This window comes from Ailuropoda melanoleuca, chromosome 18, assembly GCF_002007445.2.
Source record: "Ailuropoda melanoleuca isolate Jingjing chromosome 18, ASM200744v2, whole genome shotgun sequence".
NCBI classification, from domain to species: domain Eukaryota; kingdom Metazoa; phylum Chordata; class Mammalia; order Carnivora; family Ursidae; genus Ailuropoda; species Ailuropoda melanoleuca.
The window spans coordinates 13,621,010-13,632,518 of NC_048235.1; the positions used below are offsets into that span (position 1 = coordinate 13,621,010).

The 11,509-nt window shown below is 49.8% G+C and overlaps 1 protein-coding gene across 1 annotated transcript in view; it reads right to left on the reverse strand.

Annotated features, from left to right (window-relative positions):
* The window catches only part of ACSL1 (acyl-CoA synthetase long chain family member 1), a 200,621-nt gene extending 189,335 nt beyond the window's left edge, over positions 1–11,286 (reverse strand). The window contains exon 1 of the mRNA XM_034647515.1: positions 11,267–11,286. The gene's annotated coding sequence lies outside the window, so the exon portion shown is untranslated. The remainder of the gene's footprint in view (positions 1–11,266) is intronic.
* Between the last annotated feature and the right edge of the window lie 223 nt (positions 11,287–11,509).

The following is an 11,509-nucleotide window of genomic DNA, read 5'->3' on the forward strand; positions in this document are numbered from 1 at the left end:
TATTTTAAAGATTAACATTCCTAGAACGTTCTGGGTGGATCGGGACTGCTCCAATTCACCCGGGAAGAAGTCAGGGCTGGTGATGTGGGCTCCGCAAGTGGGTCCAATAGTTCTATGGGGAAGGACCGACACTCACCCCAGGTGTGGCTCAGGCAGCCCTCCCTTCCAGACTTAGCACACTTTTTTGGAAGCAAGGCTAAATTTATGAGTATAAGCTTTAAAAAAAAAAAAGAAAGAAAGAAAAAAGTAGTAGCCTTGGAAATTTGGTTGTGGGCATCACTATCACTTGTTTGGGAATCTGGTGCTCTAAGATTCAAACTATTTTTCTACAATGACACTCCAGCCAGTAAAAGAACAAGGCCAGTGGATAACCCAGGCCTAGGTGAACAGCTTACACTCTCTAACAGCCTCTCCACCTTGTGTTTGGAATAAGAAACGAGGCTTCTGGGCCCTCACGACTTTTAGGCAACTGAGGAGAAAGGCCGCCCAACTGCTGTGTGCAAGGACTCAAACAATTAACTGGAAAGATAGAAAGTGAGCCCATAGGTAGGTTGTAAACATGCCAAGTAACTTTTACATGTTTCTAAAACTTCTACAATGAACATGTTTTAGCTTTGTAGTAGGAAACAAAACATAGTATTTTTTAGGAATAAAGGTAGTTACTATTGACAAAAAGAGAACAAGCCCAAGTTTTCAATTATTTCCAGTTATACTTCTCATAACAGCAAAAACATTGTAAACCACCCACATGCCCAACCTTTAGGGTACTGTGGTACATTCTTTAAAAGACTTTAGAGTCATGAAAATAATAAACATGGGACTGTGTCAACACGCGGCCAGTGTGTATGAATAGAAAGAATAAAGACACACAATGCATTGATTGCTACCATGGAAAATCACGTTTAGACAATGATAAGAAGGAAAAATAAGAGAGTGAGGAAAACAGTTGGCATTTTCAAGTGAAAGGGTCCTTTGTGTATATGGGAGGTGTGAGGTGTAAGCCTCCATAGAAAATGGTTTTTAAAAATAGCAAATCTGGTTGCTGTGGCCCCATTTTCCCTCAGGTTCAAAACTTCAGGGCTGTCTTGCACCAAAGAACATTAAGAAGTTCCTTCTCCAATCTTCCTCCCTAGCTCTGCCCTTCCTAGAATCTCAGGGCTCCGTGTCAGTCGTGGGTCAGTCTGTCTCTCTCTTGCCTTCCCACAAAACGAGTTCAGTGGACCCACTCTCTATAAACTTGTCCTCTGCTCCTTGGTAGTTAGCCAACGTGGATGAATTAATCTCTGCTTATATAAACAGTGGGGACATACTAGTGTTTGTATCTTTCCTGGTAAATATTTTACTTTCTTATAAAATATTATTTTCTACTCCTCCTGTCCCCCAGTTTTAAAAGTAACAGGTGCCCATTATAAAGAATTTCTAAAATTTGCAAATTACATTGCAAAGCGATCTGTGACATTGTGGGGGCCCATCATGTTCACAGTCATTCCTGGGGGATCCTTACCCATGGTGTGCACGCCGCGTGCAAGCCTTGTGGCTCTGCCGCTTAGCCAAGGCTGGCTGGACCAGGGTGGACACCTGCCACAAGGTTCAGCCAAACCATGAGCTGGCCATCATCTTTGAGGTGGGCTCTTGAGATGGTCTGACCCTGTGGCCACTGTAACTCACTGAGCCAACAAACGGATCTTCTCTCTTGGGGAACTTACATGTGAGGAACGCAGGAGTGAAAAGTGGATAAGGAGGAGTATTAGCCTACGGACATCCAGTACAAAGGAAAGGAACGAGAGCTGGAAGATGCAGGAATTGGGCACCCACAAGAGCCAGGGAGGAGAATTTAGGGGAGGAGACGGAGTTCAGCTGGTGGTAGGAGAAGGGGGAAGAGACCACGTTTGTACTGTACCTGGAGATAAACAGTGCGTGGCACACGGAAGCCCCCCAATGGGAATGAGAAGGCAGCACATGCAAGTATTTTGCAGAAGTGGAAGGAGCAGTACTGCTGCTGCCTTGATACCCCCTCCCAGCACACACACAGCTTGGGTGACCCCAGAGCCACTCCACTTCCCTTCATCTGAAGTGTTAGGAGGGACGCCTGGGTGGCTCACTCAGTTAAGTGTCTGCCTTCAGCTCAGGTCATGATCCCGGAGTCCTGAGATGGAGTCCTGCATCATGTTCCTTGCTCGGCGGAGAGCCTACCTCTCCCTCTGCCTGGCGCTCCCCCTGCTTGTGTTCTCTCTCTCTCTCAATAAATAAAATCTTTAAAAAAAATAATAAAGTGTCAGGAAAATCCTGGTCCACCAACTTCCATCCCTCCATCCCTAAAGCCAGAACATAGCACCCCCCCCCAGCATCGTCCAGTTGAACGCCCTGTGACCGTGGGAACTGTTCTATAGCTGAGTGTCCCCTACATTAGCCACGCCGAGCTGAGTTCTTAAAATGTGGCGGGTGCAAATGAGGGACCGAATTTCAAATTTTTCTTTAAGTGTTCAGTCTAGTTGGTTAAAACTTAAATAGCCACGCGAGGCTAGTGATGAACCTACTGGACAGCACAGCTCTAGAACAAATCCGGTCCCCGAGGACAGAAGACACGGAAAGGTCAGTGGCTTGGCGTCCGATGTCCAGTCAGCCCAACTGTGGGGTGTTCGCCGACTCTGTAGCCCAGGCTCTGTCCTCCAGTTCTCAGGACTCGGCTCCTCTTTCGCCTGTCCTGCTGCAGCCCCTTCTCAAGTTCCCCTCCCAGTCCTCCACCCTTGCTCCCACGCACCCACCTTGCTCCTTGTCGCCCTCTGGGGACCCATCCTGTCCTTGGGCCCCTTCACAGTTTAGACGCCAGTGCTCCAGACACCACGTTCCACTCACCGGTGTCGGCCTGCCCCTCCCTCTGAATGTTTTATTCCAAGCCTCCATGCTTATCTCTGAGAACTGACCTCACCCCTTGGGACTCCTCCTAAATGCCACATGTGCCAGGTGTGTTGGAGGGAAGAGTAGACAGAGGGGAAGCACGTGCAGAAAGAGCAGCGGCAGAGCCAGCCCTGTCCATCCCAACTGAAGCAGGCTTTGCTGGCTGCTAGCACAAAGCAAAGGGAAATACGACAGAGGTTCCTGGATGGGCTGGTTTCAAAGGTCCCCCTGACTCCCCTCCAGCTGGAAATCCCCACAAGCACCTCTCCGTCCCACGCCCAGCCTGCCTCCCCACAGCCCCTGGGGACACAGCCACAGTCCTGAGGAGAGGTTGGCAGAGGTCCCCTTTCTTGCCCATCCAAAGTCAACACCCACCTTCCGAGCTTCGGTTTCCCAGTAGAGGATGTGGGTCTTCCCAGGAAATTGGGACACACGTGGCATTCACTGGGGCTGGATGTGATGGAGACTGTTTGCTCACACTGCCTCAAGTCCCTCACCTTGTCCCTCTGAACTGTGCTATCCCTGGTTTGGCCTTTTTATCATCACCTGAGCTGAAGACTGGCAAGAGTTCGGACAGGAGGCCTCTTATGCCTCTTTATCAAAGCTATTTAAAGTTCTCTGAAGGGCAGGAAATGAGATGCCACATTTGCTGTCCATGAGCAGTCTCCAAAAATGACGAGATCTTGTGAATGATCATAGGGTTAACATCATTCATTGCTAATATGGCTACGAAGGCAAAAAGCTGTGAGAGGAAGCCACATATTTGCAGTGTGTATTTGGAACACGAGCGGTCAGGAGATATATGGCAAGGTCACCTGGAGGGGCACTTTTGTCCATGTTCATTGCCCTACCCTCGGGACACCCCTGAGAGCCCCGCTGTGCCTCTCCTACTGTGTAGAGAAGAGTGAAGAATAATGGGGGGTGGGGAGGGCAGTAGTCGGGAAAATCTGGTGCTCCGTTAAAAGGGGATTCTAAATTACAGCCACGAAAGTATTATGTGAGTCTGTCATCTACTACCACCTGGTCCCTTAGCAACTCAGCATTTAGTGTCAGACCTTCAAAGCTAAAATGATTAACTGAAATGTGGTTAAATATATATAAAACTTGATTACATACTCTCCTAAGTCCCACTGCCATCTGAAGACGTGTAATAACCAAACCGTGTTTCTTTGTCAAAACCCGACTGGAGCCTTTTGCCTCGTTGCATCCAAGAGAGCAAGATGGGTCCCCCAGCAGCTCTACTGGAGCCATCCGAGGAAATCTGGCCAGGGTTCTCGTTCCTGCCGTGTGTGCTCCAACCGGCATGGTCTGATCCGGAAATACGGCCTCAATATGTGCCGCCAGTGTTTCCGTCAGTACGCGAAGGATATAGGCTTCATTAAGTTGGATTAAGTGAACTTCCTTGAATGGGTCATCCAAGATACCTACCTCAACTGCAGATATGCAAGATGCCTACCTTAATGCCAACTCATTGTACATAAAATAAAAATACTCTGATTATGAGTGCTTTGATGTGAAAAAAAAAAAAACCCGACTGGAGAACAGAAGGCTCCGACTGAGTTCACACCCCGGTTATAGGGCCCCCAGTGGTCATCCGACATAGGCTGTGATCAGGAAAACTGAGGCCTGGAAGGATTCTTAGGAAAGGTTACCCATCTTCCACAATCTGGAAGGCAAGAGTGATGGTCTTGTCAAGCTTTCCTGTGTGCTGTTCGGCCTTCCTCTGATGAGTTAGGTCTGTGACTTCCCGGGGGTGCCATGGGGACTCCCGAAGGGCACCAGTCGTGGGCTGCAGAAGTCACGGGCGATTGTAGGACCCCCGCGGATGGACTTTAGAAACCTTTCACATCGGTCTCTGTCCCACACAGGGGGTCATATTTCATGCACAATTTGTGGTTGCACAAGCTGAAAAGTGTGGATTTTAGCTGAAATGTCAGAGGTGAGTCCAACGGCATGTCATCAGCCCTACGAAGCAAACGGTTAACACTGGACTTGTGAGCGTTCATCGCACCTTGTCGCACCTTGCTCGGAGGTGTTCCGGTCTGGGGAGGAGTTCACACTTGAAATTGCTCACATGTCTCTTAAAAGGTCGGAGAGATTTAACTGATTTCGTGCAACACGAGAGCTAGCATGGTGTGGAAGCCATGATACGTGGCCTGGCCTGATAAATCAGTTCCGTCCATGTGGATTTGACCAGTCCCATTCCGGTTGAGACAGGGGAGGAGAAGAGAGCCCCTGAACACAAGATGCCACTTTTAAGCCTTTGTGCCAGGGGTGAGACTCTGTGCCAGACACCCCCTACGTCATCTCACCGGATCCTCACTGCAAACCTGTGAAGATAGGAGCACTGTCACAGTTGCGAGGAAACCAGATCCTATAACGTCCTGAGCCTCACAGAAGCCAAGTCTCTTGCCCAAGGCCAAAGTCTGGACTCTCAGCTACTGCACTGGCAAACAAGGCTTCTAGAATGGGTCCTTTTATATCCAACAGTGGTGGTGTGGACTCGGCTCAAGGCTGTGTCCTTGGGGAACTTGTCACAGGTTAGGGAGCTTGTCAGCCCCTGCTGGCTGGGCAGGAACCCTCAGGGAGCGGTTTTCACTTGAAACGGCATTCTGACTGGCTGAACGCAGTTTCTTTCCATCTGGGGTCTCATCTATTGATCACCAGGTGCCTTGTACGCACCCACAAAGTCCATTTACGAAGAAGAGGCATCCAGGACCCCGGTGATCCAGCCAATTAACCAATTCTTAAGTTTAGGTTGACAGTGTGGGTGCCCTGGGCTGTGGCTGCCGGAAACTTCCCTACAGACTTGACATTAAGTGATAAAATGGCTTTGGATGGTTTCGGTAGGACCCGTCCCAAAATACACACCCCTCTGTTGCTCTGCATCATCTGCAAAGGACCCTCCCTTGACCTGGCCCAACGACAGACCCACGTATGCGGCTTGGGCAGCTCCTAGCTGGGTAGGTGCCAACTCTCCCTCTCTCCAGAGGCCCCTCCTGCAGTTTAATCACGCTCTGCATCTATTCGGGGCCACGTTCATTTCCCGTGGTGGAAATTAGGTTTTGACAGTGTTCCTTTCACATGTCATCTGTTCATTCTAATTACAGCCAGTCTCTTCAGCTCAATGAGGACTCTTCCTGAATTAAACGCATGGTTCTGCCAGAAGACAAGGCCCGTTCAGAAGCCCCTCCCGCACCCTCTTTTTGCACCGCCTCCCGAGGCAGGAAATCATGGGATTTGTTGCTGACCCTTGCCTTTCACCCACTCTCACGCCACAAAGGATGTGCGGGGACACCCCCCTGGCCAGGGGACACCTAGTGGTGAAAGGGGTGAAATACAACCACAACAGGTTCGTAATATTCTTTTTTTTTTTTTTAACAGTTTATCTAAGTATGATGGACATACAACCATTCTATACGTTAAGGTATGCATATACATTTGTGAAATGATCACCAAAATCAAGCTAATTAATATGTCCACTGTCTCCACATAGCTACCTTTTCTTTTTGGGTGTGTGTGTGTGTGTGTGTGTGTGTGTGGTGAGAAAACTTAATCTGAGATCTGCTCTCTTAGCGAGTCTCAAGTACACGAAACAGCATTGTTGACTACAGTCACCTTGCTGTACAGTAGATCCCCAGAACTATTTCATCCAGAGAAGGAAAACTGTACCCTTTGAGGTTAAGGATATTCTTTTCAAGTCTCTCCTTTGTCTTCATTTATTTTTCAGGGTTTGTAAATCATACCATGGAAGGTAGAATGCTGTGTATCGGAGCCTCGCTACCTTTTTTTTTCACCCAGCGTTTCTAGGGGAACTGGCCTCGCTCCCCCTGTCAACTGCATTGGGTCCACAAGCATGTATCTAAAAACGACACTCTTACTTTCAGAGTTCTTTACCATCGTCCCCAAAGTAATTCCAAGCATCTCTTAATTGGAAGGGCAGGGTTAGCATTTGGCACAATAGAGGCAACAAAAGGTGGGGGAAAGGGCCTCGGCCAGCAGGGGTGGGACAGACTCTGGTCCCTGCTCTGCCCCGTGGACCACGCCCATCCAGCAGGTCACTGACCTCTGAGCCTGAGTCTCCTGAGCTGACCAGTGAAGATGATGAACCATGGGATCGTGAAGATTCCTTCCAGCTGTAAAACGGTATAAATCTATGACATGCAACAGACTATCACTCAGACCTCTTGAGGGCTTACGAGGCTAAAGGTGGAAGAAAATTAGAATCTGTCCTGGTAACCTTTCTGGTACGTGAGCACTAGTTATGTGGGGCACAGGGGAATTGGCCAAAGGGTCCTGCAGTCCCATTTTGCAAGCCCATTTATGAATTATTCATGTCTTACAGCCAGCATGAAAAGGGGAGGGGGTAATTGCTGGTTTGACCTCTGAGAGGAGATAAGCTCCAGGAAGGAATGTTGTTTGCCAGAGAGCATGGAACATGGGCTTTTCAGATGAAAAGGGACTTTACAGATGTTCTAGCCAGCACCCAGCCACTTCCAGACAAAGAAAACAACAGGTAGGCTGATTTAAGAGATGGGATCCAGATCACACAGCTAGCCCATTGCAGAATCAGAACACTGCACCAGGAGCAAAGAGACTCGAGGTAGTCACGGCCCAGCCAGCCGGTCCAGTGGTAGAGAGACTGGTTTCCACGTAAGCGTTCACAAAAGGCAGAGAAGACAACACAAAACTGTGACAAATGTTAAAAGTCATTGCTCTGTGCTCGCCGCAGTCACAAGCAGACCCCAGAGGTCCTCGAGAGAGGAGAGAGAGCTGGTCCCCAGGAAAAAGGAAAGGACAACTCTGGGGAGACTACTGATTTCTTGGATACAGAGCCTGACTGAGGACAAAGTCCTCATCTTCTTGAATTTTGGGCCAAATAACAAAATGCTCCATTTAAAAATTTTCTAATGGTGTTATTTAACACAAAGAATTACAATACCACTAAATTTTCTCCCCGAGTGTTGGCATACTGAAGAGAGGTCAACTTTACCAGCCTCATGTCTTTCTACTGCCCTGCTTCCTGACCCCCCTCCAACCTCACTGCTGGTCTCCTTGCCAGTCTCCAAACCTGGCGGTCCCCTTCCTGCCTCAGCACCCATGCACGGGCAGCTCCTCTGCTCGGCATGCTTGTCTGCTGGGATCTACCCAACTCACTCCCCGGTCTCCTTCAAGTCTGCTCAAATGTCATCTTTGCAGGAGCCTTCCCTGACCACCCTCAAATCTAGGGGGCCATCCCACCTGTGGCCTCTCACCTGCTCGTTTTTTTGGTAGAGGTCACCACCTCCAACCCCCATACTGTGCCTGTCTCCCCTCTTGTGTGCAAGCTGTGTGAGGTCAAGGACTTTGATCTGTCGTGTTCTCTGTGGGGTCCCGGGGCCCGAGTATGGTGTCCGGCACATAGGAAGTGCCATGTGAATATTTCTGAGTGCGTGCAAGCTTTGACCTGCTCCCTGGTTTTTGTCTCTGCTTTCCTCTGCCTTCAGACTGTCACCTCTCTCCCAGACCTGCTCAAGTCCCACTCCCAACCGGCAGCGGTTCATCTGCCAAGCTGACAGTCTCCAGCTGCCTGCTTTTCATCTGAGGAAGCCAGAAAGGTTAAGAGAATTGCCCAAAGTCCTAGAACCAGGACTTGAACTTAGATCTTTTGTTGACCCCCAGCCCAGGGCTCTTCCCCAAGCCCTGCGTTTCCCTGAGCGCGGCTCCCGTCCCCACCTGGATCTGGATTTCTCCACTGGTAAGTAGCAGGCCTCCCTCCAGCTCACTTGAGCAATGTTGCGTCCTGACTCTGCCACTAGTTAGACGTGTGGCTTCGGCCAAGTTACTTCACTTCTCTCTGTCCTGGGCTTCTCATTCGTTAAGGAGAATATCTGCCTTATAGGATGGTCCAAAGGATTAACCAAGATGGGGGAGCACAGACCCTCCCATAGTGTGGGGTTAGTGCCTGGTTTTTTCTTTTCCTTTTCCTGGCTTCTGAGGAAAAAGTAATTAAAACAAAAACAAAAAAACATTACATCTCTCAAAGTCTCCTGTGTTGCCTTTACCTCCACGGCTGAATTCCTAGCAGACACTAAATACTTAGGGAGTAAAAGCAAAGTTAAAGGGGAGGTGAGGGGCACCTGCGTGGCTCGGTCGGTTAAGCGTCTGCCTTCAGCTCGGGTCATGAATCCCAGGGTCCTGGGATTGAGGGGTCCTGGCATTGAGCCGTGAGGCATCGATATCGGCGTTGGGCTCCCCACTCAGCAGGGAGCCTGCTTCTCCCTCTGCTCCCCTCGTGCTCACTCCCCTCCCCTCCCCTCGTGCTCACTAGAGATCCTGCTATTGCCACTCAAAGAAAGAAACTGGCATGGATTGTAACCATGGAGGCAGACTTTCCAGAGACAAAGAACAAAAAATGCATGAGTGTGTATGTTGTAGGAGCCGTGGCACCAGCACTGAGAGATGGACTCTCGCCTGAAGTGGAAGAAAAGTCCCCGAAAACCCCAGCCCTGGCCTTCTCCTGCCCTCACAAGTTCTTGGGAATAGTTCATCCTGAGCCGAGTCTGCGTCCGCATGGGCTGCACACCTGGACACACGGTGGGAGGCTGGAGAATGGCCCCCAGGGATATCCGTGTTGCAATTCCCAGAACTTGTCAACGTCACTTCATATGGCAAAGGGGACTTTGTAGGTGTTTAGGTGAAGGGTTTTGAGGTGGCGAGATTATCCTGGATTAGCTGGGGGTGGGGCCTACATGCAATCACAAGGGTCCTTTCAAGAGGAAGACAGAGGGAAATTTGGCTCCAGAGGGGAGAAGGACACGTGGCGACTAGAAGCTGGAAATGGCAAGCAGACAGATTCTCCCTGGAGTCTTCAGAAGGGACCAGATCCATCTCCATGTCATGTGGGCCGGGGAGACCGATTCTGGACTTCTGATCTCTAGACCTCTAAGAGAACAAGCTTGCATTGTTTGAAGCCACTGCGTTTGCAGGGATTATAGCAGCGCTAGAAAATTAACATATCCAGTTTGATGAGGACATGCCGGTTCGCTGTGGGGAGGTTGTGCCGCCCAGATGAGGTGAGCACTGGGGACGGCCCGCCAGGTGGTGTGACAGGTCAGGTGTGCGGCTCAGTCACCCCACACGGCTGGCAGCCACCCAGAGCTCTCCTCCGAGCATCGGCCCCTGACACAGCTTCGTGTGGAGGGCGTTGAACTTCCCTGTTCAGAGATAAGAACATCTTGGCCTCCTGTGGAGCCGGTAATTTGTCCCTCTTGCAAGAACTAGGCAGTGATGGACCTGTGACACCACACCTTCCCTGTGCGGCCTTCAGTGATGGTTTTTCTTGGCAGAACCACAGCTTAGCCACTGGGCAAAATTCAAGTCTAGCAAGTTAGGTCTGCATGGAATGGGATATACTTGCTTACAAAGCGTTTCAACATTCCCAGGCTGTGTTTGCTCCCACGTGCTCCAGAGCGCTTTTTGGCATCATGACCACTCCCGCGTAGCTGGCCCAGGTCTTCATCACGGAGCAGTCCCCCAAATCAAATCTGAGGCCTAGGAAGTTATTTCAACTAGAACCATCGAAATACGATGTGAGTCATAATGAACTTCTTACAGGTCAAGGCAGCAGAAGGCAGCGTCTCCGCCTTAGCTGTTATTTTGCTCGTTGAAGAGGGGGGTTGGGGCAACATTTAACTAAGTGGGCAGAACTCGCTCGGCTTTGCGATGACTTCCTGAAGTGGGTGCTGGAGGGGAGGGCACGGTGTCTAAGGTGACCCTCTGCGAGGCCACCCAGCTAACCAAACCGACGGAGCCACAGGTTGGGTGATCCAATCATCACGCCAGTCCACAGTGCTATAAATGGGTTCGAATGACATGTGAAATGTCACCCGGACCCCCCGAGATTTAGTCCCATCACCAGAAGGGAAATGTGACAAAGGGTAAAGAACATGGGATGGGACGCTGCAGCCATCGTCTGCAGGACACCATTTCAGCCTGTTTCTTGCTCCTCTCTCAGGATGGACAAATGCACAAAACACTACGGGCCTTGCAAGAATAAGGGACCCACCTGCCACAGGCCCCCCAGGGCTGGGACCAGGTGCTTGAGGGTGTTGAGCTCAACAACTGAAACCTCTTAACTCAGCAGCCCAACACTTGGTTTCTGGAGCACCGGAATGGTCTGCCCACCAAACAGATCTGCCGGAGTCTCCTCTGACATTTTCAGTCCCTTGAGGGCAATGACGAGAGACTATTACAGAGCCAGGCTGCCTGGGTTTAAATTCCAGCTCTGCCATTCACTAGCTGCATGACTGCGGCCAGCTATTTAAACATCTCTGCCTCAGTCTCCACTTCTGTGAAAACGAGGGTAAAAAAAACAAACACTACCTACCTTGCAGGACTGTGATGAATCACGAGACAGGTGAGTCTGTGTTCGTGTCCCAACAGCTCCTGGAAAAAAACATTCAGTAAAGGCTGGCTATTAGTTTATTACCGAAGATGAGCAAAGGAGTCACATAAAAGGTCATTCACTAAACGACTAAGTTTTAAAATCAACAGCTTCTATAATCTTTATGTTATGATCAGAAAGTCTCGCTGTTGTAGTGAACTATCGCCAAGTTTTATTGATTTAACA